The sequence below is a fragment of the Plectropomus leopardus genome, chromosome 2, assembly GCF_008729295.1.
Source record: "Plectropomus leopardus isolate mb chromosome 2, YSFRI_Pleo_2.0, whole genome shotgun sequence".
Classification (NCBI taxonomy): domain Eukaryota; kingdom Metazoa; phylum Chordata; class Actinopteri; order Perciformes; family Serranidae; genus Plectropomus; species Plectropomus leopardus.
The window spans coordinates 32,149,027-32,176,390 of NC_056464.1; the positions used below are offsets into that span (position 1 = coordinate 32,149,027).

The following is a 27,364-nucleotide window of genomic DNA, read 5'->3' on the forward strand; positions in this document are numbered from 1 at the left end:
TAAATTTGCAGCATCAGTAAACTGTGTTTGTTTTCCAGGCTCTGAAAAGCTCACGGTAAACACAGCCCAGCATCAGCCAAAGTTATCAAACAGTCTCCCAGACGCAGCCGTGTGAGCGCAGCATGCAGCGAGGGTTTGTTTTGCTATTACTAAAGTACACGCTATACTGATCCCTCATCCTGATCTACAGTGACACTCCAGCAAGCATTTCAAAGACAGGCAATCTGTAATTTTAATGCACATTTGATACGGTTTTCTCATGTTTATATAAGGTATTGGCTATAGAGTGCACCAGGGTTGAAGTTTTAAAGATCGCAAGTGGGGTATTAACTGACATATTTAATGTCGTAGAATTAAACGTTGAAGTCTCTTAAGCTTGTGTTAACCACATACCTTAAAGCTTCTGACCAAAAACCAATTCAAAAAAGTGATTTATTACCAGCATACTCTTTAAGGGGTGTAAATAACAAGCTTCATCACACTACAACGTTATCATAATATCAGTAAACAGTGGACTGTAAAATATTATCTGCCTGATTTTAGGCCACTAGCTTTGTTTGAATGTTTGGGAAGGAGGTGCACTTGGATAGAAATGGTGACAAAAACGTGCAATGTGAATTTAAAAAAAATTGGTAATCTATTGCCACAGTGACAGGTGGATAAAAAAGGTTAATTTCCAACCCTGACACAATATGTCTCAATGTTTTCACTTTGCATCTGTAAGATTGGATTATTGATTATGTGCTTGTTTCTGATCATTGAATCTGTCACTGAAATGTTTACACCCCTAGTGTGTCTCAGCACTTTATCGACATCATTCAGCAATACCGAGATAATACTGATAATCACAAGGGTGCCCAAGTAGCTCATCATTAGCCCAAAAAACTTTAAGGCTGAGGCTCTAGTGCAGCGGTTTGGGTTTGAGCCCAACCTGGCCCTGCCTTTCCTTTCTCTGTCAAGTAAAGCTGTAAAAATGCCCCCCAAAAATAATATTTAATACTAGTAACTGTGATCATTTAGGTCCTTATAATCATGACATGAAATTTTTGAAACATTTCATCTCTAAATTCCCCACTAAAAATTTCAGATAATCCAAAAAAATAACAGAGAAGCCTCAGGTCGCTAGGGAATCACGAGGAAGCTAACTGTGCATGGAGCTCTTTTTTTTTTATTAACTCACGGACGAGATGACTACGCCCCTAAATGACAAAGTCTTGTTAAAAGTTTTCTTTTCATTTTCAAATATTATTCTCACAACAAATACAGCACACTCAGATAGTGGAATCTTGATAGAAAAATTTGATCACTACATAAGTTGTTACTCTGCATTTAAAACAGATGCAAAAGTCCTCGTCAACCTATAATCAATAGCCCCGTTTCCTGAGATGCACTCTGGGTCACTGGGTCAGAGCGGCCTTTGACCTGATCAGACATTTTGTAAGATGTCTTGTAGTCTTAGATTTATGTCAATAAGCACAGCAAACACAGCTGACTGACACGTGTCCATATCAATAAGAGAATGCTCCTTTATGCTGATCCTGTTTTAATGTTAATGTGTCCACGCCTGGACTCTCTTTTTTACCAATGGACTTTAAAAAAGGCCCATGGAAAGCTGGAGATTCAAATAATCAGTCCGAGACAATTAGTCGATTGAGGTTGCTTTAAGTTGAGCAGTCGTTATTTTGTCTGTGCAGTGTAGTTTTGGGGATGTTTTGGTCCCCAGATTTTTCTCGGTGTGAGTGCTCTTGACTTTCACACTACTTTTTGCAGTTGCGGACATGCAGGCAGCGGCACAGAGGGAGAGAGACCGCACTGTAAGGTGATGAAGTGGTGAATTTAAAGTTCAATGGAGGTAAATACAACACAGTCTCTGGCTTTTGTTTAATATCTAATGTCAGCATGTTGCACATTTGCGATCTGTCGTTAGTGCTGTTAGCTTGTTTACTATATTATGTGAACTCCACTGTTACACTGATCAGCCTGTGGAGCCCGTTCAATATTTAAAGCTTTGAACGGAAAACAAAATAAATCGTCGTATTAAACAGCCATATCTGACATAATTCTGAGTCGAGTACAGCCCTAATAGACTTGGGACTTTTAACTGTGCTGCTTGGTGCAGATGACTGAAAATCACTGCTCTTTGTAACCGTTTTGAATATCAACACTTCAGTTTCCGAGTGCCTGCAATCATTTGATGCAGATTTCTTCACCTTGGAGTAAAAAAACGTGACATTTGTTCATTTGTTCCTCCATATTTCCAGCAGGTGGATCTTTGAAATGCTTCTCTGTATTACATTGACTGTCGGTGGTTGACAAGAAGCTTTTTTCCATGCAATAAACGGGAATTTTTCTCCCTTCAGTCATCACAACGGTTTTAAATCATTGCACAGTTGGATGCCGACTTCAACCATTCAAATCTGACTTGTAATTGTCACATTTATACATAAATAGATTGTCAAAAAACATGTAAATCAGCAATCCACCGATGAAACAGGCAACAAAAGAAAAAAAATTGTATCCAGATGCACACCTTCTGACAACATGTATGTAACTACAGAGAAAACACTGGCTGCTGCTGTGATTGACACTGACACCTTGCACATACGGGAGCACATCTGTTGAGTATCTTACCAACAAAAGCACGCCTGAGTACCCTGCATGAAGAATAGATCAGTCTAAGTATTTCTACTGGGTGAGCACGTCAAGCCTCTCTATTGCTGATCATTTTTTTTTTTATCTCTGATAGATGTGGTACAGAGGAGAGAGCATCACATCTCTCATGCAAATATGTGTAAACCAAACATGAGAATGACCTGTCGCTCTCACTCTAGTGAAATAAACAAATCAGCCAACGGAGTGCGAGTAATTGTCTCTGGGTAATTTTCCCAGGCTGTGTGATGTCAGGTTGAAAGGGAGTCCCTCTATCCCATAATAACAGCTTGATTTGCTTTTAAGCAGATAAAGCAAGCATCCCCCTGCAATTAACCCTGTAGCCTTGAGGAAAATCTATGAGCATCTTCTCTGAGCCTGTTGCTGCTTTTATTCTTGAAATAAGCAAATTACTGGGCATGATGTGACCCTCTTGAGAGTGCAGATAATATGACGAGGCGGTGCGTGCCGTAGGAAGTAATCAGTGATGTTGTCCAGTGAAGCTAAACGCTGAAGCTAAACCTGTGTCACTTCCTGTACTTTATTTTCTTGGTGATATCACACCCCCGCTTTAGGTTTTCACCACTAAGTGGTTTCATACAGAGGTGCAACGTGTGTCACTAGGTTTTAACTTGTGAAGTGGCTGTCTGACCTTATTGGCTGTAGGAAATTAACAAAACCACACAATGGGTGCAAGAAACAATATTCGAACAAATTTTCTCATATATATTTATATATAAAAACTAAAATCATTATATTATTTCCCTGTACCCACTAAGTCATTAAATTCACATTAATGATGATGATCAAAAAAGTCAGCATGTAAGTATTCTGTGAAAGCACAGACAGTCAACCTGGCATTGATGTGGCATTATTCATATTGAGCTATTTGGTCAAAAATATGGTGATTTTTTTGATTTTCTCCATATCACTCAGCTGTACATTCAAATTGGTTTGTCTTTTGGGCAAACTTTTTGTGCGAGAGCCAAAATAAGTAGTCATTTAATTGATTATCTAATAAACAGGTAATAAAATTAGATTCTATTGTAATAATCCATTGCTCATTTTGGTTAATTTTCATGGAAAAAATGTATTTTTTAACCTCTTTTTTGGTCTATAAAAATAATAATAATAATAATAACTTTATTTATACAACAACTTTAAAAACAGAGTTTACAAAGTGCTATATACATCAGTAAACTGAGTATTTTTTTAATTTAAGACTGTTTGTTGGACAAAACACACAGTTTGAATGATGTTTTGGGTTCTGGGAAATAATTATGGCAACTTTTTTTCCTTTTTTTTTTTTAAACCTAAAAGAGAAAGGTGTCTGAAATAGTTTTGTAAATGTACCAATAATCTCTATATTTGTATATGTTTGCTAATGATTTGTGCAAACTGACCCCACTCTCAATAAAATGCTTTAAATAAATTGAACAAGAAAAAAGACAGATTAATCCATAATGGAAACTACTGTTAGCTGCAGCCCAGTGCAAACACTTGAAAACACATGACCACATACTGTGTCTAAACACAGACACACTGAGGAGAGATGGTATAGCTGTGATGTTATTTTAACTACAGTCAGGTCACTGGAAGGCCATGGCCACACTATTCTAGCTCCAGTGTAGCATTGGAGTTAACCTGATGACCCACACTTGTCAAAATAACTCCTCCTCCGTGCCAAAGGTCATGACCTGTGGGACCAAAGTTCCTGCAGAAAGCACCTGGCTAACTTTAGCCAACACTTTTAAAGTGATGAAGCGGAGCAAGCAATAGAGAAGCCGAAGAAGAGATGCTATTGCTGGGCAAAATATTCAACTTACAGTGTTTGATCAAGCACTGATTTTTCATTCATAGCTTATTTGATAGCTGTTATTGAATTCCATGACAACATTAGCTAACGTTAGCGCTACTCGGGTTGTTTTTCGTCATCGTGCTGCTGTTTTAAACTACACAGAGGCTCTGCAGGCTAAAGTTAGCCGTTTTAAAACACGTTAGCAAGCAAGCTAGAGACGATCGGTTCTCCGTGCTGCTGTTTTGGGGCCCCGGGAAGACGTTAGCCACTGCGACCGATTAACCTCACGCGTTCCGACACACAAACAAACACACACGGTGACTGACCCCGCAGTGCCAACCGTGACACCGCGTGCCAAGACGAGCTATAGCCGTACCACCTACCGTTAACGTGAAAGCCTCGCAGCCTCGCTGATCCTTGTGTCCGCTCTCCCTGGCTGTTTTTCCTGATATTCTACACCATTCCTGGATGTATCCGACAGGCTCCGAGCAGACAGCGGCAGCACGCAGAGCGGAGCGGAGCAGGGGTGGGTGGGCCGCAGCAACTCTTTTCATTTGCATTCCAAACTGGCCTCGTGACGCACATCTGACCAATGAGCGCAGAGTATGACGTTTGACCCCCCCCCTTCTGCTGTCAATCAACAGCCCACCCACTCCCCCCCTTCCCCTCCGCCTCCTCCTGCCTCTTGTGCGCCTGTCAAGTGGCGACTGCTGTCCTGATCACCATGGTAACAAAGGGATTTAACCCTTGCACTGCACAGTGTTTGCACTGAAGCTTCAAGTTCAGTGAAGGGAAGAAGTTTTCACATCCTTTGCTTAAGTAAAGTAAAACCATCCTGTGTAAATAAAAAATAACAATAAGGTGCAAATTCTTTGTTTATTTATTTATATTTATTAGCTTAGTCATCTATCTATCTATCTATCTATCTATCTGTCTATCACATACATCTTCTCAAAAGTGTGGATTTGATGTTTTTGTCACATATGATAGTAAATTGTTAAATACACTTGAGATATTCTCATACTTAACTGAAACTGTAGTTTTTTAGTGGTAGGCCTAAATATTGCACTTTATCTTCATTTATTTGACATTGTTGAAGGGAGTCTGTGACCCAAGTTTTTCAATGACATCAACTGCCCTTGTAATTGTTGTTTATTTCACCACAAATTAACCTTGTTCCTGGAACCTTGAACCTATGTACTGGATATTTTTACATAATATACCAAAGTATCGGAAGTAGTTCTGCAGGAAATGTTTCCTGTCAGAGTTTTACTATTACACATGTTTTTAGATGCATATTAGTGTTGCATTAATGTGTATGGGGCATTTTACGGGTGTAGCTGTTTAATGCTGTACTAATTTCAACTCCTTTATGTACTGTTTTAAGTTTGTTTAATTTACAGAAATGCATTCTGTTCTTAGCATCACATGATTTGCAGCATCTCTGTCCTGTGAAAACCACATATATCTAAAAATCAGCTTTTCATCAGAAAATCAGCCCTGTATTCAGCTTTGTGAAAATGCATTTTTCCATCTGATCCAAGCAGGTTTTTTATATAGTTGATTTAGCTTTCGAAATTGGAAGATTGTCTCAACCCAAAAAGAAACACTTACTCTTCAATTTACAAGAAAAACATTAAGTTTAAGTTAACACATTTTTAGAAATGCATGGTTTTCATTGGATGTGAAGGGTATTAAAATATGTAACCTGAGAAGAAACTAGTAACCAAAGCTGTCAGATAAATGTTGTGGTGTAAAATGTACAGTACTTGTCTCTTCATATAGTATATAAGAAATATAAATGGAATTATTGTGTTAAATGGAAATAGTCAAGTAATGTACCTTGTACATTAGTAAATGTACTTCCACCACTACACTACAATTGTGATTTTCAGCTCACTTGGGTACTCTTTAGTGCTGCAGGAGAACCAGAGCAAAGTCTTAAAGATATGTGACACTTTATTGCCCCTCTTTAAAACTGCCTTATTTGTTGTCTCCTGCAGGGTCAGAGGTCAAGATGAGCCCCCACTAACAAAACAGCACCTCTAACTGGATGAAATTTAGTGTTTTGAGCACCTCAATAGGTCAGAAAAATCTTTTATATTCTGTCACTTTCACAACTGTTCTACTTTATGAATGAGCTCAACTTTTGCATTGGGATAGTTTCCCCATGCTACAAAGTACAAAGTGCAAGGTAGAATTTATTGTCTCAAACTTGGATTATTTTGAAGTCTATGTGACAAAAAAAAGAGAAAATAATCAACATATTTTAATTGTATTTGTCAATAAAAAAGAAAAGCTATTAACCAATTACTTAATATAATTTTTGTTATTTTATCTTCTTTATATATTCATTTTTTAAAATATATTTTATTTTATATTTTATTGCTATTTTTATCTTTGTTTTTGTAAGTCTTTAACTTTTTAATAACTATTTAGTTGTTATTTCATTTTCCAGAAGAGAGTGATGAATATGCACCCATCAATAACGTAATTCACTCTCTCCACAAAACTCTCTCGGACAAAACTGGTCTTGTGAATATGTTTCAGTTGTGCTCTTCACTGTCGTCTTGCACTCATCCATTCTCCACCAGCATCGTCAAACTGTGCTGCACACCACTTTGCGAGCTCTCATTTCACACTGCGTGTCCACATGAAAATGACCGTGCACAATAATAAAATGGACAGCAATGAATTGCTAATGTTTCAGCCAGTTGCTATTGTGTTGCCTGCAATATGAGGAGGGAGTGCATTCATCTGCTTGCAAATACTGAATAATTTATCAGAATATGACTGATTTGGTTGGCCCTTGAGTTAATTATCTGGTGTTTCATAGCTCCCCTGATACCTCGCTCACTCGCAGCATCAGCATGAACGCAGCATCATCCCAGTAACTTTGTTAATCCCCAAAGACATGTTATTTAGACTCACAGCACGCAGACTGCGATATTAATGTTGCTGCAGAGGTAACACTGGATTCAGCTGGGCTGGAACATATCTTTAAAGTGATGTTTAGATGATATAATGGATCAGATGTAATGTTGTGTAGGTAATACTTATGGAATATTTATATGGTCTCCCATTCAGCTCAGTTTATCTTCCATTTCAGGAAGGTCAGAGATGGGGAGGACCAGAGTGTCCTCCTCAGAGCTGCTCGCTGATTTTATACACACTTTAAGAGTTAAAATTGGAAAATCATATACTGTGTCAAAAAAATACTCTTGCACAGCTCTTTTTTTAGTGCTAGCACACAAGCTCTGGCAGCTTTGGCTTTTTTGTTGTTTCAATGTTTTTCAATCCTTTCAGCATTTATTGCTGTAAACCAACATTATTGAGAAAAAGATAGGTTGTTGCTTGTGCATGAATGTCTCAATGCATTATACATTTTTGAATGTGTTTTTCCATATCAATCCAGTCTCTCTGGTTGTGTCGTAGCAGTCTGCCGACCATCCCCAGACACAAACAAAACAGTAGGAAGCAATTTGTGTATTTATACATTTTAACAAGAACAATGCAATGCGATGAACTTTAAAGACACATTTTTTGTCCCAGACCCACCCATCCCCAATGGTCCCACAAAACATCTGAATGATCTATGAATGCAATTACAAAAAACAAGTGTAAATAATCAAATAAGGGAATGAGTACGTAAGATAAGGTGAAATTTAAAAAAAAAAGTATACAGGCTACATACACACAGATAGATCTAGAACAACAACAACAACAACAACAAATACACAATAATCAACTTTTCCTTGGTGGATCTTCAATGGTTTTGTGGCCAAGGACCCCTTAGCTGAAAGAGAAATGGAGCAAGGACCCCCCACTACATATATTGAATAAAACTGAGTTGTAAGTTTAACTGGGACTACAATAATGTGTAGAGCTGCCTTAAGTATCATGTATAAACATACCTTTTTTATTGTGTGTAAAATACTAAGCTCTTGATAATAACTATTGAGAGATTCAAATATGAATGCTAAACATACATTTGGAGGGCAGCATATCCCTAGACTTAACTGTGTCTGTGGATGGCTACCAATGATCTCTGATATCTGACATCCACTTTAACAAATGAGTTGCTGCAGAGGTCAAAATATGTTGTACTCATTGTAATATGTATTTTAAGTTTTTTTTTTTTTTTTTTGCAAAAAACAAATAACAACAAAAAAAAAAAGAAAAAACGAAAGTCCAAACAATAATTTGGTGGTTGATTCTGAGGGACTATGACTGTCAGGAGCCCTAAAAATATTAGAATATTACGATTTTTTTCTCCTCAGGAATAGATTAACGTATCGCCATTAACCGTTTAATACTGACGGTTTCTTTTTATTTTTTGTTTTTGCAAAAAAAATAAATCAATAAATAAAAGAAAGTGTTGCTCCCCCCGTCTATTGTTATGAAATGGTTCGGTCCTGCCCCCTACACCTGGCGCAATTAACAGTTGTTGTTAGCATAAGGAGGTGAAGAGGGTCGGGGGAGCTGAGCCTCAAGTAAAAGCTTCCAGAAGAAAAGTCCGGATACCAGAGACAAAAAGAAACACGAGACAGAACAGAAAGGGCAACAGCAGTCGCCCAATTCTTCACACAGAAAGGTGGGTCACCGTGATTGGCAGAAATTAACCAGTTTAGTCGACGGTGAAATAGGCTAAGTTTGCTGCCCTAGCATTAGCTAATGTCATCACAGAAAACTCTGCGTGTTTACATTTTGCGTCACTGTCAGTGAATCAATATAATCAAGCTTTTATCAAGTTATCAACACTAAATTATCTGTCCTTGTTTCTGCCCGATATCAGGCCAAAGTACAGATGCAGCTTCATCTTCAGCAGCCCCGTCTCCCCCCATAACCCTCCACCAATGGACCAGTCCAAATGACGGAGGAGGTGAGCGGCACGCTGACGAATGACGTCACTTTGTAGTTACTGAAATTTTGGTTATGATGTTATTTCTGGTGGTGAATGAAGTACTCAAATGTTTTTGAGTACTTCAGTAAAAGTTTCTAATACTGCTTTACAAAAAAAGTCCTGGATTCAAAATGTAACTTAAGTAATAGTTCATAACAGCAAAATGTACTTGAAGTATCAGCAGGGAAATTAGGTTACTCATTATGAAGAAGGTCTTTTTTTTAAGAATCATATTAATTTAAACATAATAATTTTTCTATGATCATAACATGATTTTCATAGATTATCATGGGATATTATATTATTTTGTTTGCATGTAAGATTATTTTAATGTTGTAACTTGTCAATGTGGAGCCATTTATATATTTATCAGACTCAGAGTCATCACACTGGGCCCATATATGTACCGATTAGTTTGTTTGTGTGTGCATGTGTGTGTGTGTGTATATATATATATATATGTGTGTGTTAAATCTTGACCTTGGTTAACCTCAAAGATTAAGCTTTTTGCGATGTATATTATATCCTGATGCAACTGTCTGTCTTAATAGGCAGAGACTAATCTTTCCTTCCTTCCTTTCCCCAATCATGATATTCTTTACATAAAGAAATACCACTAGGTCTTTGCAAATTTCGTACCATTTTTGATACAATTTTACATTTAAAAAAGGCTTACATGTGTAAACATCTGTTGGAGCTTCACTGAGTCGCTTTGTCTCACGGTAAAAAACAAACAAACTGTATGATGAGCAGCTCTTTTATCGCACAGATAATGACTTTATTACATTTTAAATCAGGTGATGGGAGAAGTGGAAGAGGAGCGTTGGAGAGAACAGAAAACTGTCTGTGAGTGAACAGAAATGACTGAAACTGGGATCCAGTCATCTTTTCATGGACAATTATTACTCAACATGGATTTTTGCTGCAGAGGATACTGTGAAAGACCGCCATGAAACCAAGGTAAGCAAGATTTTTGTGTGTTTGTCCTTCGCTTTTCACAGACCTTACATAAGCAAAAATGTCCTTAACTCAGTGAAAGAGGTGATTTGTGGCAATTCTCCTTTAAAATGGCAAACAAACATCTCATTTATGATGCTGACATAAATTGTACACAGGAAATGTTACATCCATATTCCTTTTTTTTAAGTAAAATTAAACATTGAAAGAAAAGTGAAAGATAGTTTGGTGTTTAGAACTGAAGCGTTAAGCTCTTTGACAGCAATGCCCAAACTGTACATTAGTGGGCTAAAAGGATATATAACACATGATAGCAATCAATAATAAGATCAATTCCATAAAAAATAAACAACTAGCTATAAATAGCAATAAAAATAGTAAAAAGGATGAAAGGGTTAAATAGCAAACAAATCTGCTGATAGTGAAGAAATACACGTCAACAACAACAGAAAAAAATACCAAAATTTTTAAAAAAAAAGGTTGAAAATAAACAATAATTTACTTTTTGGCCCCTTGATAACCTCTAACTATATAACTACAACGATACCTGCAAGACTTATCACACATGGTACAAACATATGTTACATCGTGAATTCAGTGCGCCGCAGAGTGAGGCATCATTTAAGTGAGTCACAATCAAGACTGGAATTAATCCACAATAATACTGCACTCACTGTAGCCTAACAGATCACAAAATGTTCGACAGTCAACTCCCACATTGAAAGCAAACATAATGGCACTGACTCTGCCTATTAAAGGCAAACAAGGGTGTGTCCTTTATTACATTTATTCATCCGGGAAATGCTTGGCACGCATCATTCTCACATACAGAAATCCCCCTCTCTGTGCCCACACAGCCCTCTGTGACTGCTGGAGTCACCAAACCCACCGGAGTAAACAGTAAACTTTAGAATCAGTAATACTTTATTGCTCCCCGGGGGATATTGGGATTTGTTAAAGTCGCTCTGATGCCAAGCATAGAGAATTATAGCAAGTAGAAATAAGTGCCAACACAAAGTAAATAAAAATATAAGATATACAGTAATCGTATAACAATAAACGCTAGTATGTAAATATTAAAAAATATAAGTTTGTATAAGGTGCCAAGTATGTCAAGTGTATAAAGATATAAAATGTAAAGAAATACAGTTGTAAACAATAAGCACTCATATGTAAATATTTAAAATGATAAATATATAAAATGTGCTGAGTGTGTAAAGTGTGTAAAATTTAAAACTGTGCCTTATGCTACAATGCAATGTATAAAACTAGTATGTAAATTAAGAATATAAACGTGTGTGATGCTACAGTGTAAAACAGATGCATACATAAGTAAGAATAACAATAAGAATATATAATAATATATAATAATTGCACAGATGATTGCTGTAGTTGATGTTTTGCACCAAATATTACAGTTAACACAATGATATAAAGAATTATTGCACTTTAAAAACCCTATAGGACATTTCAAGTATGATAAATAAATGATGGAATTTTAATTACAGATGTGTTGTTGACACTTTGAACGAGGAGTTGTAAAGTTTAATGGTCACAGGCAGGAATGACTTCCTGTGGCGCTCTGTGACGTTATTTCAATATGCTCCTGAGTCTTTAGGAAAAGGAGTCAGTGGTTTTCTAATTTAAGACTCCTTTTTAAGACTGTTTGTTTTAAGCCCTCTGCTGCTGGTGTTTGTGTATGAGTCGATGTTTCAGTCTGTAGTGCAGAAAACATTGTATCTACATAGGGTAAGTTATTAATCTGATTTTGGAAGCATTGTCATGTTATTCTACTTGTTGTCCACAAGAGGGGGCCATCATGTCACAACCCTACAAAGTACGTTCTCAGCTCAGGCTCGCCCTCACTCATTCAGGCTCCCACTCATTTGGAGAAATCCTACTCTGAGAAGAAAAAAATCACAATCAAAACAAAAAAATCATATAGAATAGCCTTAGATGTTGTTTTTTTTGTTAATTCTTTATCATATCATATTATTTAGATCCCACCTAAGTGGCCTTTTCCTCTTAATCACTTGTAGCAGGGAGAGTATAAGTTGGTGTGTGTCAGGATGTCTGTGTGGAAGACAATAAATGCCACAATAGGTGCATTTTACCTCTGTCTAATGCCTCTCCGTGTAAAAACTAAAAGCCACCGTCGGTCAAAGTGACAAAAATAATAATTAAATAAATAAAGTCCAAATTAACTGTGGAATTATTCCTGCTAACATATTCATATTTCTACAGTGGTCTGTCATATATACATAAGTATAGTGACTTAAGTAAGTAAAAAAGGTTTTTTCTTTTGTAATGCCCAATCTTTCATCTCAATCTTTTGAAACTGAAGGCCCACTTCTGATTGTCAGAGGACCCCCATCCCAAATACACGATAAAAAGCATGACCTAAAAATGGAGAAAAAAAAATTGATCTATCTCTGTAAATATCTGTTATGCTACTGTCAGCTGTTAATGTTGGGAATATTCTTTAGGCTTCACAACACATCCTGACTACTTTATGTCAAAGTGTCTCTGTAACTTTGATAGTTTTTGCCAGTTTCACCACCTTTACCACACAGCATCACTGCCTGCCATCATGAATTCAAATTTAATGCATTCACGTTCTCTTATCACACACTTTGGAGCTTTACTGGTGCAGAGTGAGAATGGATTTCTGAACATGCCCTCCGGACGCTGGCCCCGGGTCAGAAGTGTCAGGGCTGCTCCTGGCCCTGACTTTGCAAACTGTCCCTCAAATTAAAACTCACTGACCAGGAAGAGACTTGAAATGACTACAAATAGAAACAAAACAACCACAAATAGATGCAGGGGATTGCAAAGAAACACAAAATAACTACAAAAATGTGCAAAACAACCACAAAGAGACACAAACCAAAACGAAACTTAAATGCCCAAAAAGACATAAAGTGACCTCAAAGCGACACAAAATTATCTCAATGAGAAATGATCCCAGAGACCCATACCATCACAAAAGGACACAAAACAACTACAAGACACAAAACATAGACATGAAATTACTAAAAAAGGACAGAAAATCACCTCAAAAAGACAAAAAAATGACTAAAAAAAGAAACAAAACTACCACAAAGAGACACAATACTAAAGTCTGTGTCTTGTTTCTATGTAGGGGAGGTAGTGTGGCCCTTAGCATATCTGTACCCAGGGGCCCTGATTATTAGACAATGGGCCAATGAGTTCAGCTTCTCGCTCACATCACCTCTTGGTTTCAAAAACTGATCCATTTGATGTCACTGCATCCAAGGCAACGTTCCCGAGCTAACAGCACAAACACACGTTTGTCTCTACCTGATGATGTGTTGTGATTGGTGTGGAGATATTCAGACATAACTGGCCACTGAAACATGCATTTTAATTTGATAGTTTTTTATTTGTGTGAAGTCTTAAGCATGTTTAAATAGAAAAATAATTAGCTTTGTCAATTACAAAAAGTGTCATTTTGATTCAAGTGACTCCGACTGCTACTCCGTTTTATTTTACTGTCCTGGCTGTTCACCGCTTGTGTATTCTTTGCCTTGCATCCTCATTATTTCCTTGTTTATTTTTCCTCATTGTTCTTTAAAATTTGAACTGTGTACTGCGTGATTGGCCCAACCCAACATACTGATTTGTTTATTTGTTGTCTGTGGCGTGCTCCTTGCCTCTGTCTGCTGTTGATTTGAGGGTGTTTGTGTGGTCTGTAGACTGTTGAAACTGAATTGCCCTTTGGGAGGAATAAGGTTGTTTGAGTTGAATCAAATTGAATTAATCTAACCCATTTGTAGTACCTCTGTAGTCCAGTAGATGGAGCTCTGAGGTTCACTCACTGATTGAGAGCAGCTATCTAAAACATCTCTACCAATTCATTGTCTGTGAGGCAGCTCCAGACTATACTTGTTTAAACCACAAATTTGAGTTTAGGCTCTTTAGTTTATGGATTTGGAAGAGAGAGTTGCTCTTGTTTACTAATATGTTTTTGACTGCTTTAGACCATGGCAATAACATGCATGAACTTAAAAAATGGGCGTAGCTCCTCTTTAAGTCTGTAATGTCTTTTGCGAATTCTGTTCTCAGTTGTCATCATCGTTGAAAAGGTGTTTAAAATAGCATCCAGGAACAGGGTTAATTGTTCCCCTGAAACAATGAAAATTCCAGAAGTCAAAGGCTGCATGCGTTTGCTTCCTCTCTGGTTAGTCCTGTTGTGTTTGCTTTCATTATTTTCTTCAAAGAGAGAGACCAAACCACCACCTTGATGCCTTTTTTGAACTGTTTTTTTTTTTGCATGAAAGAGCTTGGGAATGACGATAGAGTGGCCTCTCGCATCAAAGTTTGCTTATTAGTTCAAGATTTACTTCGTTTTCTCCTCATTGTTGTGTCGTTCTCCGATTTGCCTCACTGAGTGTTTGTACAGCGGGGATGACTATTGTGAGGAAGGATATTTAGTCTGATTCATACCCAGCAGACATCCCCTCCCTGCTGCATGAGGTAGACTTCACAAAAAAGGTTGACAGGCATCCTGTACGTTGACCTGTTTACTCAGTCATGGTGTGCTTACACCACTATTACCGATATTTACAGTTATTCACAAGCTGAGTGAAGCAGTCAGAGGAACTGCCCATCGTTTATGGAGCAAGAAGAGGAAGACTACTTCCCAACTTTCTCTGACCTTTCCAGTGACTGTTGTTGACATGTCTAAATGAGTTAATACTTCTCTCTGGCATCCTGCAAAATCTTGTGGAGAATTTCCTCTGAATTCTGCCCAGTGGCCAGAAGAAAATGTTGACACTAAACTTTTCTGCAAACCAAGGATATGTTACATTTTTACATCTCATGTATATCGTATCAATGTTTCTAAAGTGATGTTGTGTATCAGCTGACTTTGCCATCGAGGAGTACAGAGGATGGTGGACAGCGTGCCACTTCCGGACACCTGCCAAGCTGCAGACCAATTCAGTCTGTTTTTTTTGTTGTGAGTGGTGAAGTCTTTTTGGACACAAAACATGGCTGTTCTTTAGCGGCCCATCGCTTTGATTTCACTGGGGATACAGCCATGAAACGTGGTTGTTTTTACTGAGACATTGTTGCGTTTCCTGGCAGGATACTGCCTTGAAAAGTGGTTCTGTTTCAGAGAGACATTGCTGCGATTTCTGCCGGTAAAGGGCCATGAAAAGTGGTTCTCTTTTACTGAGAGATTGCTTCATTTTCCACCAGGATGGTGCCACAAAAAAAGCTCTTGTTTTTTTTTTTCCCCAAAACATCTCTGTGTTTCCTGCTGGCACAGTGCAACAAAAAGCAGTTCTTCTTTTACAGAGACAGTGTTGTGGTTTCAGTGGGAAAAGTGCCACGAAAACAATTTTTAAAAATCATTATGTTGCCTTTTTTGCTTCTAGTTGATAGAACAGACTGTAAGTATGAAAAGGGGAGAGAGAGGGGATAACATGCAGCAAAGGGCCACGAGCCAGGAGCGAACCCATGGCTGCTACAGCAAGGACGCAGCTTTGGGTTTTTTAGCGAGACATTGCTGTGTTTTTAGCTGGGATAGTGCTACGAAAAGTGGTTGATTTTTACAAATACATTTCTGTGTTTTTTGCCGGGAAAGTCATGAAAACAATTGTTTGTTTGTTTTACCAGCCATTATAGTGCCACAAAAAGTGATTCTTTTTTACTGAAATATGGCTGCAGTTTCACCGAGATAGTGCCACAAGAAAGGTTTGTTTCTTACACAGAGACAGAGCTGTGTTTCCAGCCGGTGTAGTGCCATGAAAAGCGGTTGTTCTTTATAGAGAGAAATCACTGCATTTACAGCGAGGATAGTGCCACAAACATTATTCTGCTGGGATGATGCTGTGTAAAGCAATTGTTCTTTATGAGACAGAGAGAGTGCCACAAAAAGCTGATGTTTTTTTATTTTTATTTTTTACAGAAAAATCGTTGTGTTTCCTGCCAGGATTCTTTCATAAGAGCATGTGGTCCATCAAAGTGCCTCAGCACTGGTAGCTGAGTCACAGCACTTAACGGTGTCTCCGTCCTCTCTGCAGAACCTGAATTACAGGGCACATCAAATACGCTCATTACTTCAATTTCCTCACACCCGATCAAAATAATAGGATTTTTGCCATCAAAATTACAACATGCCGGGCAGTGTGCAGCGATGTGTGGGGAGGAACAAGGCTGCAGTGTTTCGCAGGGCGTTTCACCGCCAATGAATGGCCCATGTGAGTGTTTGTGTACTGTTGCTGCCCGTGCCTCCGTTTTGCCTTTTGGCTTCACTTACTCTCATCATTTTCCTTTCAGGTTTCGGCAAATTATACTTGGAAAAAAAGGTCACATTAGTTCCCACTGAAGAAGTGACTAATACTGACAAAGTAATAAAATAAAAAATAAAAACATATGAAACATAATAGATGTTCAGATTAATATTTACCTTTGCTTACTTCTGTTTGCCCATATCATGTGTCCATAATAATAATTATGTTTCAGTGTTTTCTGCCTCGTAACTAGTAAAATACCATTCATGTGGACGTAATTTCATTCCAGTGACGCAAAACAGTGTTTAACCTGTCACCGTTCCTGTTCTTTTGGACGGGTGATTAAATGCTCTCATGAAATCCTCAGGTAATTGTCTTAAAAGGACATTGCACGCCCCGCAGAAACATCTTTAAATTAACGTGAAGGTTGTGTTAGGTTAATCTGGAAAATTCTATCTATGCTTATGTAAAAATAATGCGTTTTATCCTCGATTAAACCCCTCATAAAAACTCACCTTTATGAATGTGCTTTCACAGGGTTTATGGCCTGAACTCATTTTTATCTGTTAGTCACTTCTTAAAACCTATTTATATACAAAGAAATTACAAATACAAATTTAATTTTATTGTTTTTAATTTTAATTTGACTTTTTTTAATCTTTCTCTTATGTGGCTCTTTTTGACCATGTAGTTTGGCTATGACTTGAAAATCGAATTTCCTCCTCTTCTTCCTCTTACTATAATTATTATTATTGCGCTTTTTTTTTTTAAAAATCATTTTTGCAAAGCACTTTTTAACTTTGTTTTGAAAGTGCTATAAAAATAATGTTTGTAATAATAATAATAATATTAATAATAATTATTATCATTTTGAAACAGCAAACAAAGGATAAAAAATACAAAAATGAAAATAGAAAAAAAAAACAACTAATTTCTCTTGTCAGGCCATGACATCAATGTTGTTTCCATTTTAATCATCTCCAAATGTCAAAAAACGAAATGAAGTTAGCAGGAAGATTGGTGTCACACTGTGAAATTACTTAGAAACGATCAGATGAGTGGGGAGTGGAGATGATCTAAATCAGAAGCATCTCAAACGTCATAGCTGCACAGACAAAAAAAAACAAAAGAGGTTGAAAAAAGCTTGCCCAAAAAAGGTCTGAAGATTTTACTGCAATATGTCCATGTAATTATTTTATACTTTATACTTAAATTATTCATTATTTGAAACAAACCAATTTTCTGTCTCTTTTTCTCTGTGTGTTTGTGTGTGTGTGTGTGTGTGTTTTGTGAGCTGTTGAGGTCAAATGAGGTGACCTAACAGGAACAGTGTAGGCGGGACATGTTAGCGTCTCTTCACTGCCAGACATGTTGTAGTAGTTTGACCTGAGAGCTGATCAGGTTTGTGGCAAACTTGTTTTTGTTCTGCTGTGTGACACCCACTTTGTTTTTAACGAGGTATTTTATGAAAGTATGCCACCCACAGTAAAGTAAAGCGCGGAAGTATTACCAAGCCTGTGCAGCATGTCTGCCTGCACGCACACATTTGCTATTTCCACTCTGTCAGTGCGAGAGAGTGTTGAGGGTTTAAACCACAGGAGCTTGTGATCTGTGAAGAGGCAGAGCCTGAAAAGAAGTTTGAAGTGTTTGGTAGTCTGGCAACCAACTGTGAGTCAGAGTGAAAGTGTATGAGACTCTGTGCACGTATACCATGAGAGTCTGACAGAAACAAAAAAGGGGTGTCTAAATCATCATATTAATTTTACTGTGAAACTGCAATATGCAAAATATAAGTCATTCATAATCATCACTAAAAACTCACTAAAAACACTTTGGAGAGCCACAAGATAATTATAATATCATAAACTCTGCAGACTTTAATGATCTTATTTAGACTTGACTAAACAGGTGAGCTGTCAGTGCACAGTGCACTGGAGGATGATGCAGTGCCAAGGCACCCGAGCAGCTTGGTGTGGCTACAACTGTAACCAAACACATCGCACATGACCTACTTTTACGTTTGGTGCAGGGCGATGTGCCACAAGTGTGACTCATCCTTTGTGCTACATTCCAGCTGGCATAGAAAGAAGTGTTTTTAATCTGACTAAAATAAATTCAGCTCAAACTGAATTTATTCCAAGCAGCAACCTCTGAGGCTGGAAAATGAAACCAGTGCGGAGTGCTAAAAAGTGCAGTTCATTAAATGGCCACTTGAGGCTGGCTCCAAACCCAAGTAAATCCCAACAGACTCCCATGTTAAAATGCCAACATTTACAGCAGAAATAAAACTGTTTACAGCCTGGCACAAAAATGTTTTTGTCTGTATAGCTAATTTCAACAACCATGACAACTGTACAGAGGATGAATATATATATATATATATATATATATATATATACATATATATTTAAATCAATAACTCAACTTTTCACATTTTATTTAAGACCCAAAGTTATGCATATTTAACAGCGTGTTCACTTGAGTAATGGGCTGCCTGTTAGGCATCATCACTTTTGGCTCCGAAAAAAGAAGATGACAACGGCCCAAATGACAAAACTTGAGGCTTCAAAACGGGAGTCAACAAACCAGTGGGTGACCTCATGATAGTTATGTCCTTTATTTTGTACAGTCGATGATTTAGACTTTACAGGAGGCAAGGGACACGGGACCTTGATATTTGTGCATTTGTCCCCACCAATGAAAACAAGAAAGAAGCAGAAGGCTTTTGACGAAAGTAAAGACATTTACGCTGTAAACTGATGTAGAAAATGCAAAAAAATGGTGCATAAACATTCACCAGAATACAGGAAATTAAGAGTTTGATGCTTAAAGTTTCCTGCCAGAGGACCCCCAAGTCTGTAGTTTTATGTGTCTGCCCCACCAGTGTTGAAACAAAATCTACGGCCATGGAAAAAGAGACAGTTGGTGCAGTATCTAATCAGAAAAGGACTGTAGAAAAGATCAAATAAATGAAAAGAAGGAAAAAAGTATATTATCTTTACATAAATTTCTTCTTGGTACCTTTTTCCACTTTATTTCAATGACTAAAACTTGATAACTTTACCACTGTTGTCAAGTCTGAGTGTCACAGAGTGACTGAGTGCAGCCATAGAGACGGGAGTACAGAAGAAAGAACCACAGATAGAGACATGGGGAGACAGGATATAATAGTGAAAACAGCCCAGAAGGAGATGTGCGGGCACAAATGTGAAGTGAAAAAAGAGCGGAGAGAGGGGGGGTCAGTTTGTGTCTAGTCATCGTGACGTGCCGCTGAGCTGAACCGAACCAGTGCAATCCTGAATGTGCTGCTGCAACAGTTCCTCTCCACTTGTTATGTTTTAATAATGCATCATCATCCTGAAAACAAAAGCCAGCCTCGGGTTTCCCCTCAGTCCACACTGACATACAGCTCTCACTGCCTTCCCTCATGACCGACTTAAGCACATGCTCCTTTGCAGTAACAACATTTTTGTATCACTTGTGAAACAGTCAGTGGTCCAAACATGGCCCAAAACATAATATTCTCCCATAAAACTGTATAAAATAATAGACAGATACCATGATGTCACCCATTTGAATATTGACTACTTGACGGCAAGTTGATTGTTGTCCATCTCGGATTTTTGCAGCCAGAATTGACCATTTATGGACAACACTGCCTAGCTGCAGACACATGGACCTCTGTTCGCGCATTCGCAATAAGACCTCCGTTAGGGAATGCACAGTAATATTTCTGATAGCGTATGCGCATGTGAGATCTTAACACTTAACAGGAAATTACGTTCAGCTTTCAAAAAAAACAGATTTAAAAAAAACAGAAAGCAGTTTTAATCTCCCTAAGGTCTTGAAGGTTGGAGGAAATAGTGTGACAAAGAAATGGTGTATTTTGCTACAAATAAACATAAATAAATATCCAACTTTATCAGTCAAAAGTGCAGTCTATAATGTGATAGGTTTTATTAGTTTGAAACTTTATTTTGCCTAGAAAGCAGACACTCTTTTCCACCTGTTTCCTAAGAGTTAAAATCCCCCCTTTCATCGAGCATTTTAAGAGGTGTTTATGCTTCGTAACAATGCCAGAGGCTTGGCAAGACCCTGGAATTCAAGGTCCTGTCTGGATAATATAATACCAATCACAGCCTCCGTTAGCAAATTCTACATATTTACACCTCAGTTTTATAAAATGGCTTGTTGCTCTGACATTCACGGTCAAATTTACTTATAAGCAGTAATCTCACACATTTGAGTCTTGTGACAGTGCAGCAGACAGCAGTCATGATTGTACAGTGTTTTTTTTTCATTGAACAAAATAAGTTTTCACAAGAAGGCAGCAGGCTCGCTTGCATGTCCTCTCACTGGCTTCACTCCCCTCTTACCTCCTTTGGCTGGAGCCGCAGACCACAGAGATGCTCCAGTGAACTTCAGCAAACACTGCAGCAGCAGCCTAATGCCATGTGACAATCTGTTTTTGTATTTTGCACGGTTTCGCAGGCAGTGGGAGTGACGTTTCTCTAATTGAACATAATGATGAAGAGAGAGGGAGGCGGGTTCCCTGTTTGAGATTATAATGTGCCCACTTCACCTTTTTTTTATGAAGGAAAATATGGTTTTAACTCGTTGATAACAGATTACTGCTGCTTGTTGTGCTTATTTGAGAAAATAATCATAATTAATATTTTTCAGCTGCATGACCATTATTATCTACAACATAAGATTAAATAAACACCCTCCGTAATTTTCTCTTTTCCTCATATATGAGTCGCGCTTATGTTTTCAAGGCGGTCTGCTTTTGACCTTTGCCCCTCTAGAAAAAGTGGCTGGAAACTCTCTGTATATGATGTTGAAAGTCTTAGTTTTGATTAAACAAAGTTCTGTGTTGGATTTTGTCATATTCCAAATTCTAAATATTGACAGAAAGATTTTGATTTTTATTGTAAATGCATATCGGTTCCACACAAATATATAAACCTTTGAACCCTCAGCTAATTTCTTATTTTTTTCCCCAAAATATGGGAAAAAGGCAATGAACAACCTGATATTCAAACATATGTAAGAAATAAGTAGATTTATAAAAAAAAAAATGTAAACGCACCAGAAAAATACTTAGGGAAAAAAGAAAAAAAAGCTGGGGAAAACTGTATAATGATTATAGTTGCATATTTAGAATTAGGTTATAGAATTAATATCATTTTTAAAGCACTTTCCCCAAGTAATTTCTTTGGTTTTGATTTTTCTTTTTTTCTTTCTTTTCTCGCTCTATTTTTTTTACTAATTTTCAGGGGACTTTCTTGCACTTTTCACTACTTTCTTGTTAATTTTTGGGTCATTTCTTTGTTTATCACTCAATGCCTTTACCTGTTTCTGAAAGAAATCAAGCCAATTTTCTCAGGTTTCAAAGTGGAAACAGCCCTGAAATAGCTGTTCACAAACCCACCAGACTCTATTTAAATAAACAGCAATTCAAGCTTGTATAGAGCCAACATATTTCACAACTAACTAGGTGAATTAAGGGTTGTTTTTTTTTCAACCAAACCAGTGATGGTTATTGTTGAAATAGTGGACAGACAACGTTAATATAAATACAAACGGAAATAAATTTAATGGAGTTTTGTGGTTTTGTGAAAGGCATTTCAGGGCTGTTTCTGGTAAAACAAAAAGGGGCTTACTCTTTAACAAAAAGGTCTTTCTCTGTAGGGATACTCTCCATAATGTTGTTAGACACAATAATCTGAGCCTGTCATTGGCAAAAACAAGCACTTTTAGTGGATGTAACTAGCAGTGCACAATTCCCCTAAATGGTTACATTGCAGCGTGTTACTCACGCTCAGTGTTGGACCAGTTTCAAAAATTTCTGTATCCATTAGTCACTTAGACACAAAAACATGGGAAAATAGGGTACAGAGTGAAAAATACCGAAGTTACACTTAACTCCGATCACAGCTACTGTCAGCTTACCAAATGGATGTGCAGAAACTTTAATGCATTCACCAATAATTTTGGGTTATGTAAGTCACAGACAAAGTCAAACAATGGTGAGAGGGTCATGGGAAAGTTTACCACCAAACATTTACATTAAAGTCTGATATTTCATACTGCTCTTCTTTGTTTGTGGTTGTTTAATTACTGTGGGATTAGACACATTTAGCTCTCCTCAGCTCCCGCTCCCCTCCACGCACCTCACGGGCGTCTTAATCGGGACGGACTTAGGGGCCCCGTGGCACCAAGGGGTGCAGCTTTTGTGGGCCCAGCAAAGAAAGGAAAGGAGTGTGTCAGCGATTTAGCCGAGAGTTACAGCCTTGTTTGGCCTCTTGCCTGCTGCCTGGTCAACTGAGTTTCTGCAGGGGCAGTGGGCAGAGTGACAGGGCCATTACTGTGAATCAAGACCTTGTTGGGCTTAGGTGAGCCTGTGAAGATAGATGAGGCGAGATGGAGAGAATAAGAATAGGAGTTAAGTCCCTCTGGCTGCCTCTGAGTCAGCCGGTTCATTCTGGTTGGTTTTGGGGTTGTACTTTGTTCCTGGGCTCATTCACGTGCTGTGGTTGGTGCTGTGGTTGGTACTGTGCTGGCACATAGCTGCAATGAGTCCTCAAAATCACATCTGCTCATGAGTGCAACATGAAGTACCCTCGACCAATGTTGTTTTTTCAGGGCCGATGCCGATTATTAGTAGTTAATGAGACCAGTAACTGATATTTGGAACCAATATGCATTTAAAATGTTTTACAATTTACAAAAAGTGAAAATCTTTCTGTTAATATTCAGAACTTGGAATATAACAAACTCCAACACAAAACTTTGTCTAAATTTCCTTTAGCAAATGCTTAATCTAGACTAAGACTTTCAACATCATATATAGTTCCTAGCAATTTTTTTTACAATGTCAAGAGAAAATTTGAATAAGTAAAAGCTTTTCCCATGCTGACACTTTCTTTGCACTTTTTAAATAATTAATTTGATCAATGATCATTAAAATAAAACGCCAATACAGAAAATCGGCAAAATGCCAAATAATGGCCCCAATAATAGGCCAGGTTGATAATCTGTCGACCCTTACTTACTACCCATTACGAAACATTGTTTAAAAATTAAATCAACATCTATCTGCATAACAATTACAAGAAGACTGACTTGAGAGCTTACACATATTTCAGATATGATAGATATTCAGAGCTGAGGTTGCAAAACTTCAGAAAGTGACCAAGATTGATCTCAAGTACTACAACACTGATGGACGGACTGCCTAGGAAATGTTATGCTTTATTTACATTTTATGCTTAAAAAAATGTTAGCAAACTTTATTAACATTTAGTAATTGATTGTTAACAATCTGTAATTTCACTTGATATTTTTTGTTAATTTAATTAATTTATCATATTCTATGTATTATATGGGCTCTGAACCAGTGATAACCGAGGACGGCCAAAGGTCAAGGTCAGTGTGACCTTGCATCTGTCTCATTCTTGTAAATGACAACCTTGAAGGAATTTCATCAAATTTAGGCGAAATGTTCAGTCAGACTCAAGGATGAACTGATTGGATTGAGGGAATGTCTTAAGGTTTGGCACAAACATTTGAGTAGACTCAAGGACAAATGTCTCATATAATAAAGTTCTGACATTTTACATCCAGAGGTCAAAGGTCAACTGTGATATCCTAATGTTCTACAAAAAACACTTTTTCTGGCCGTTACTCAACGTCATGAGTCAGGAACAGAAGGGGAGACATTTGTTCAGATACTGAATTGGCGACACTGATCTTGGGTGACCACCTTGAAATTGTGGTTGTATAGATCTTCAGTGCTGCTGAGAGGAGCGGAGGCATACAGCCCCGTGGTGGTAATTTTAGTTCTTTCTGCTATGCCCAAGCCTGGAGGGCATTATGCATTTGGTCGTGTATGTGAGAGTGTGTGTATTCGCCTGTTCACAGCTAGTCTCGCTAACTACTGGACCAATCATATTTCATTTGTACATTTATGTTTGTGCGCTCAAGGACCTCTTGTGGTTCCAGTGATTCCATGTTGTTGAAAATCCTGTTTTATTGACTGTTTTATGTCACTGTCTGCTGACTTGACTCGGTTATAAACATTTAGCCTTGCTTAGTTTGCTGTAGGCCACATTTTGGCCTTTGCTGTGTCTCAAAAACAGACATCCATAGAAAAGTTTGGTCTCATTTTGAACCTGAGCAGATATTAGTCCCATACTCATGTCATAAAGGTAGGCATGATATGACATTAAATAATCAAGTGTTTTTGTTATCTTCACTACCAACGTGTCTGTAAGGGAGCTAGAAGGGACAATTTCACTAGATGCATCTGCACCATGTTCTGGCTGCAGCCTGATTTTACTCTGTCCATCGCACAGTGTCATACAACACCAAGTACATTTCAAAATCTGTACATTTTGCCTGCTCGCTAAAGCCTTTGTACCTGTGGCACCCACTCTGTGAGCTACCAGGTGCCCTGTCTGCTCAATTTTGTTGACTTTATTTGTAATTAAATGTGGGGGGTTTTGTCTATTTTAGTTTTGTTCATTATTGTTATTTCCTTCTTTATAGGGCTGTAGTTTACAGATAAAGTTAATACTGTTTAAAGTCTAGTTATGAATGACATGGATCAAAGATTTGTGGCTGTGTTTTACTGATTAAAATTACATTCAGCCTCCTAATTATATTGTATCTATATTCACACACAGATCTGCACTCTGCTAAGTGCACTTTTGTAGTATGGTTTAAATCTGTGTCACGCATCTGAATAATCAAAAACCTTGATTGTAACTCCTGCTGCTGCTGCTTCTGCCAACACAAGGCCTTTCTTGTTAAGAATTAAGTTGCGCAAAATGTCCTTAATGTTGCTCCTCACTGACAGAAATCTTTTCTGTTCTTCAAGTAATTAATGTTTTGCCTTCAGCTAATATTTTGACCGACAACACATGATTTCTGCTTAGTTGGTATGAGCCAGGAAAACCATCTCTTTCCCCAATGGTTTTCTACATAAGATGAAAAATACTTAGGAAAATAACCAACAACTTGGAATAATTTTACTCAGAACTGAAGAATCTCTGTATTTTTTCTGAAAAGATGACAGGGTGAAGGAATTAAAAGATGAAGCTCCAGTGAAAAGAAATCCTGAGAAGTGATATGTGGCAAAATATAAAAACTGATATGATTGAAAAAGTCTGATGGCCCAGTTAAAGGCCACACAATGATGTGTGTTTTTTTTTTTTTTTTTTACTTTTTGCCACACATAAGCTATTGTTAGCGACTGTGCTTTATCTTGTAGTTTCACAACCTCTCAGGCTGTGGGTGAAGATTGAGAAAGCCTCAGTGACCAGTTGACATGCCAACTCTTTTAAAGGTCACCTCAAACATATTCACCACTCTGTTGACTGTTACCATGGTGATTGTTGCTGTTATTTATTTTTCCTGAGCTGATGTGTGAATGTTAATTTCACCACACCTCATGTGTCACTGAAATTGCGCCTCATTAATAAAAACCTGTTTCACAAGACATTAGTGCTTCTATGCAAAACGTCTGATCATTTGAGTACTTACTCACATGCTATCATATTTATATAAAGAATAAATCATGAAGTCATAGATATTTTAATGGCAGTTCTTCAGTAATTCCTGATCTGCTTTTCTTGCTTCTTTACACTTTTGCTTTAAGTCACAATGCTTGCTAAATAAACAAAACTATTTTGCTTTGGGAAAACACTGCTGTGCCAATGGTGCCATACAGTTAGGAAACTTTCGCTTTTGCTTCACTAAAATATTTCAATTTAAATAGGTCACTACAAACAGTCCAATGCACGGCCCTGTAGCATGCCTCGATATGCTTTGTGCAGATAAATTTTGGAGGCTCAGGGTGCGCTACTCATAGGCAGAAGTGTTTTTTTTACTGCAACGTTTTAGTAAAAAATGCATGTTTGGAGATTACTTAACATACGACTGGATAAACGAGACTTTGTTTCCTGAAAACATGCCGGTATTGTTGACAAAAGGTTGCAACAGATGGGAATGAGGAACAAAAACATGAAAATACAGCAGGCAACAGAGTAGTACTTTTTCAGAAGTAGATATCAAAAAGAAGTCCAATATTAGGAAAATGGTGATAGTATTTGATGCCTTCCTTGGGAGTTATTTTTTCCGTGTTAAAAATGCAGATATGGGCACAGATTGTGTTTGTGATTTTCATAAACAAATCTGTACAACAATGTCTTTAACTTTACGTAAGTCTTAATATAAACACGACTTCCTGGTCCCTTTACTCGAGAGATGCCAGTGTAGATTCCGTCTTTCATTGCATCTAATACGGACCATTAACCACCATCAGGCAGTGTGGAGAGATCTTATTCTCAGTCATTCAAAAACCTTAACAAATGTACAAGGACAAAGACTTTCTTTGTGGTAGTGAAATAAGAGCTTAGCAGACTTGGAGTAAACAAATGCAGAAACAATGCCCGTGTGTTCCCACGTGAATATGCTCATCAGTCCACTTTCAACTAAGCTGAATTACAGCAAGTGATACGCAGGAACATTTCAAACAATTATTCTTTAACCTCTCTGGTCAAATACTGGGATGCTTTAATAGATATTTTTATATTCATATTTTTCTTTATAAAAATGCAGTAAAATTGTAGTTTTCAGATTTTTTTCTATTGCATTTTACTTTAAAAATGTTTTCCAGGTTTAAGGTTTTCAGCAATATACTACAGCTTATGAATTGCAAATAGTGTTGCAAAACTTTCTGGGTGGAACTTGTGCTCCAGTATTTCTGTTCCTCACCTGTATGTGTTGGAC

At 37.6% G+C, this 27,364-nt stretch overlaps 1 protein-coding gene and 1 long non-coding RNA gene across 5 annotated transcripts in view; one reads left to right on the forward strand and one right to left on the reverse strand.

The window, feature by feature from the left end:
- phc2b (polyhomeotic homolog 2b (Drosophila)) overlaps positions 1–4,953 on the reverse strand; it is a 50,373-nt gene extending 45,420 nt beyond the window's left edge. For all 4 annotated transcript variants that reach the window (XM_042508947.1, XM_042508938.1, XM_042508930.1 and 1 more), the window contains exon 1: positions 4,831–4,953. The gene's annotated coding sequence lies outside the window, so the exon portion shown is untranslated. The remainder of the gene's footprint in view (positions 1–4,830) is intronic.
- A 3,972-nt stretch (positions 4,954–8,925) lies between these two features.
- On the forward strand, positions 8,926–16,302 carry LOC121949284. The gene is made up of 4 exons (XR_006106226.1): positions 8,926–9,041; positions 9,243–9,329; positions 10,148–10,310; positions 16,243–16,302. It is a non-coding gene; the product is annotated as an uncharacterized LOC121949284 (long non-coding RNA).
- Positions 16,303–27,364: the final 11,062 nt, after the last annotated feature.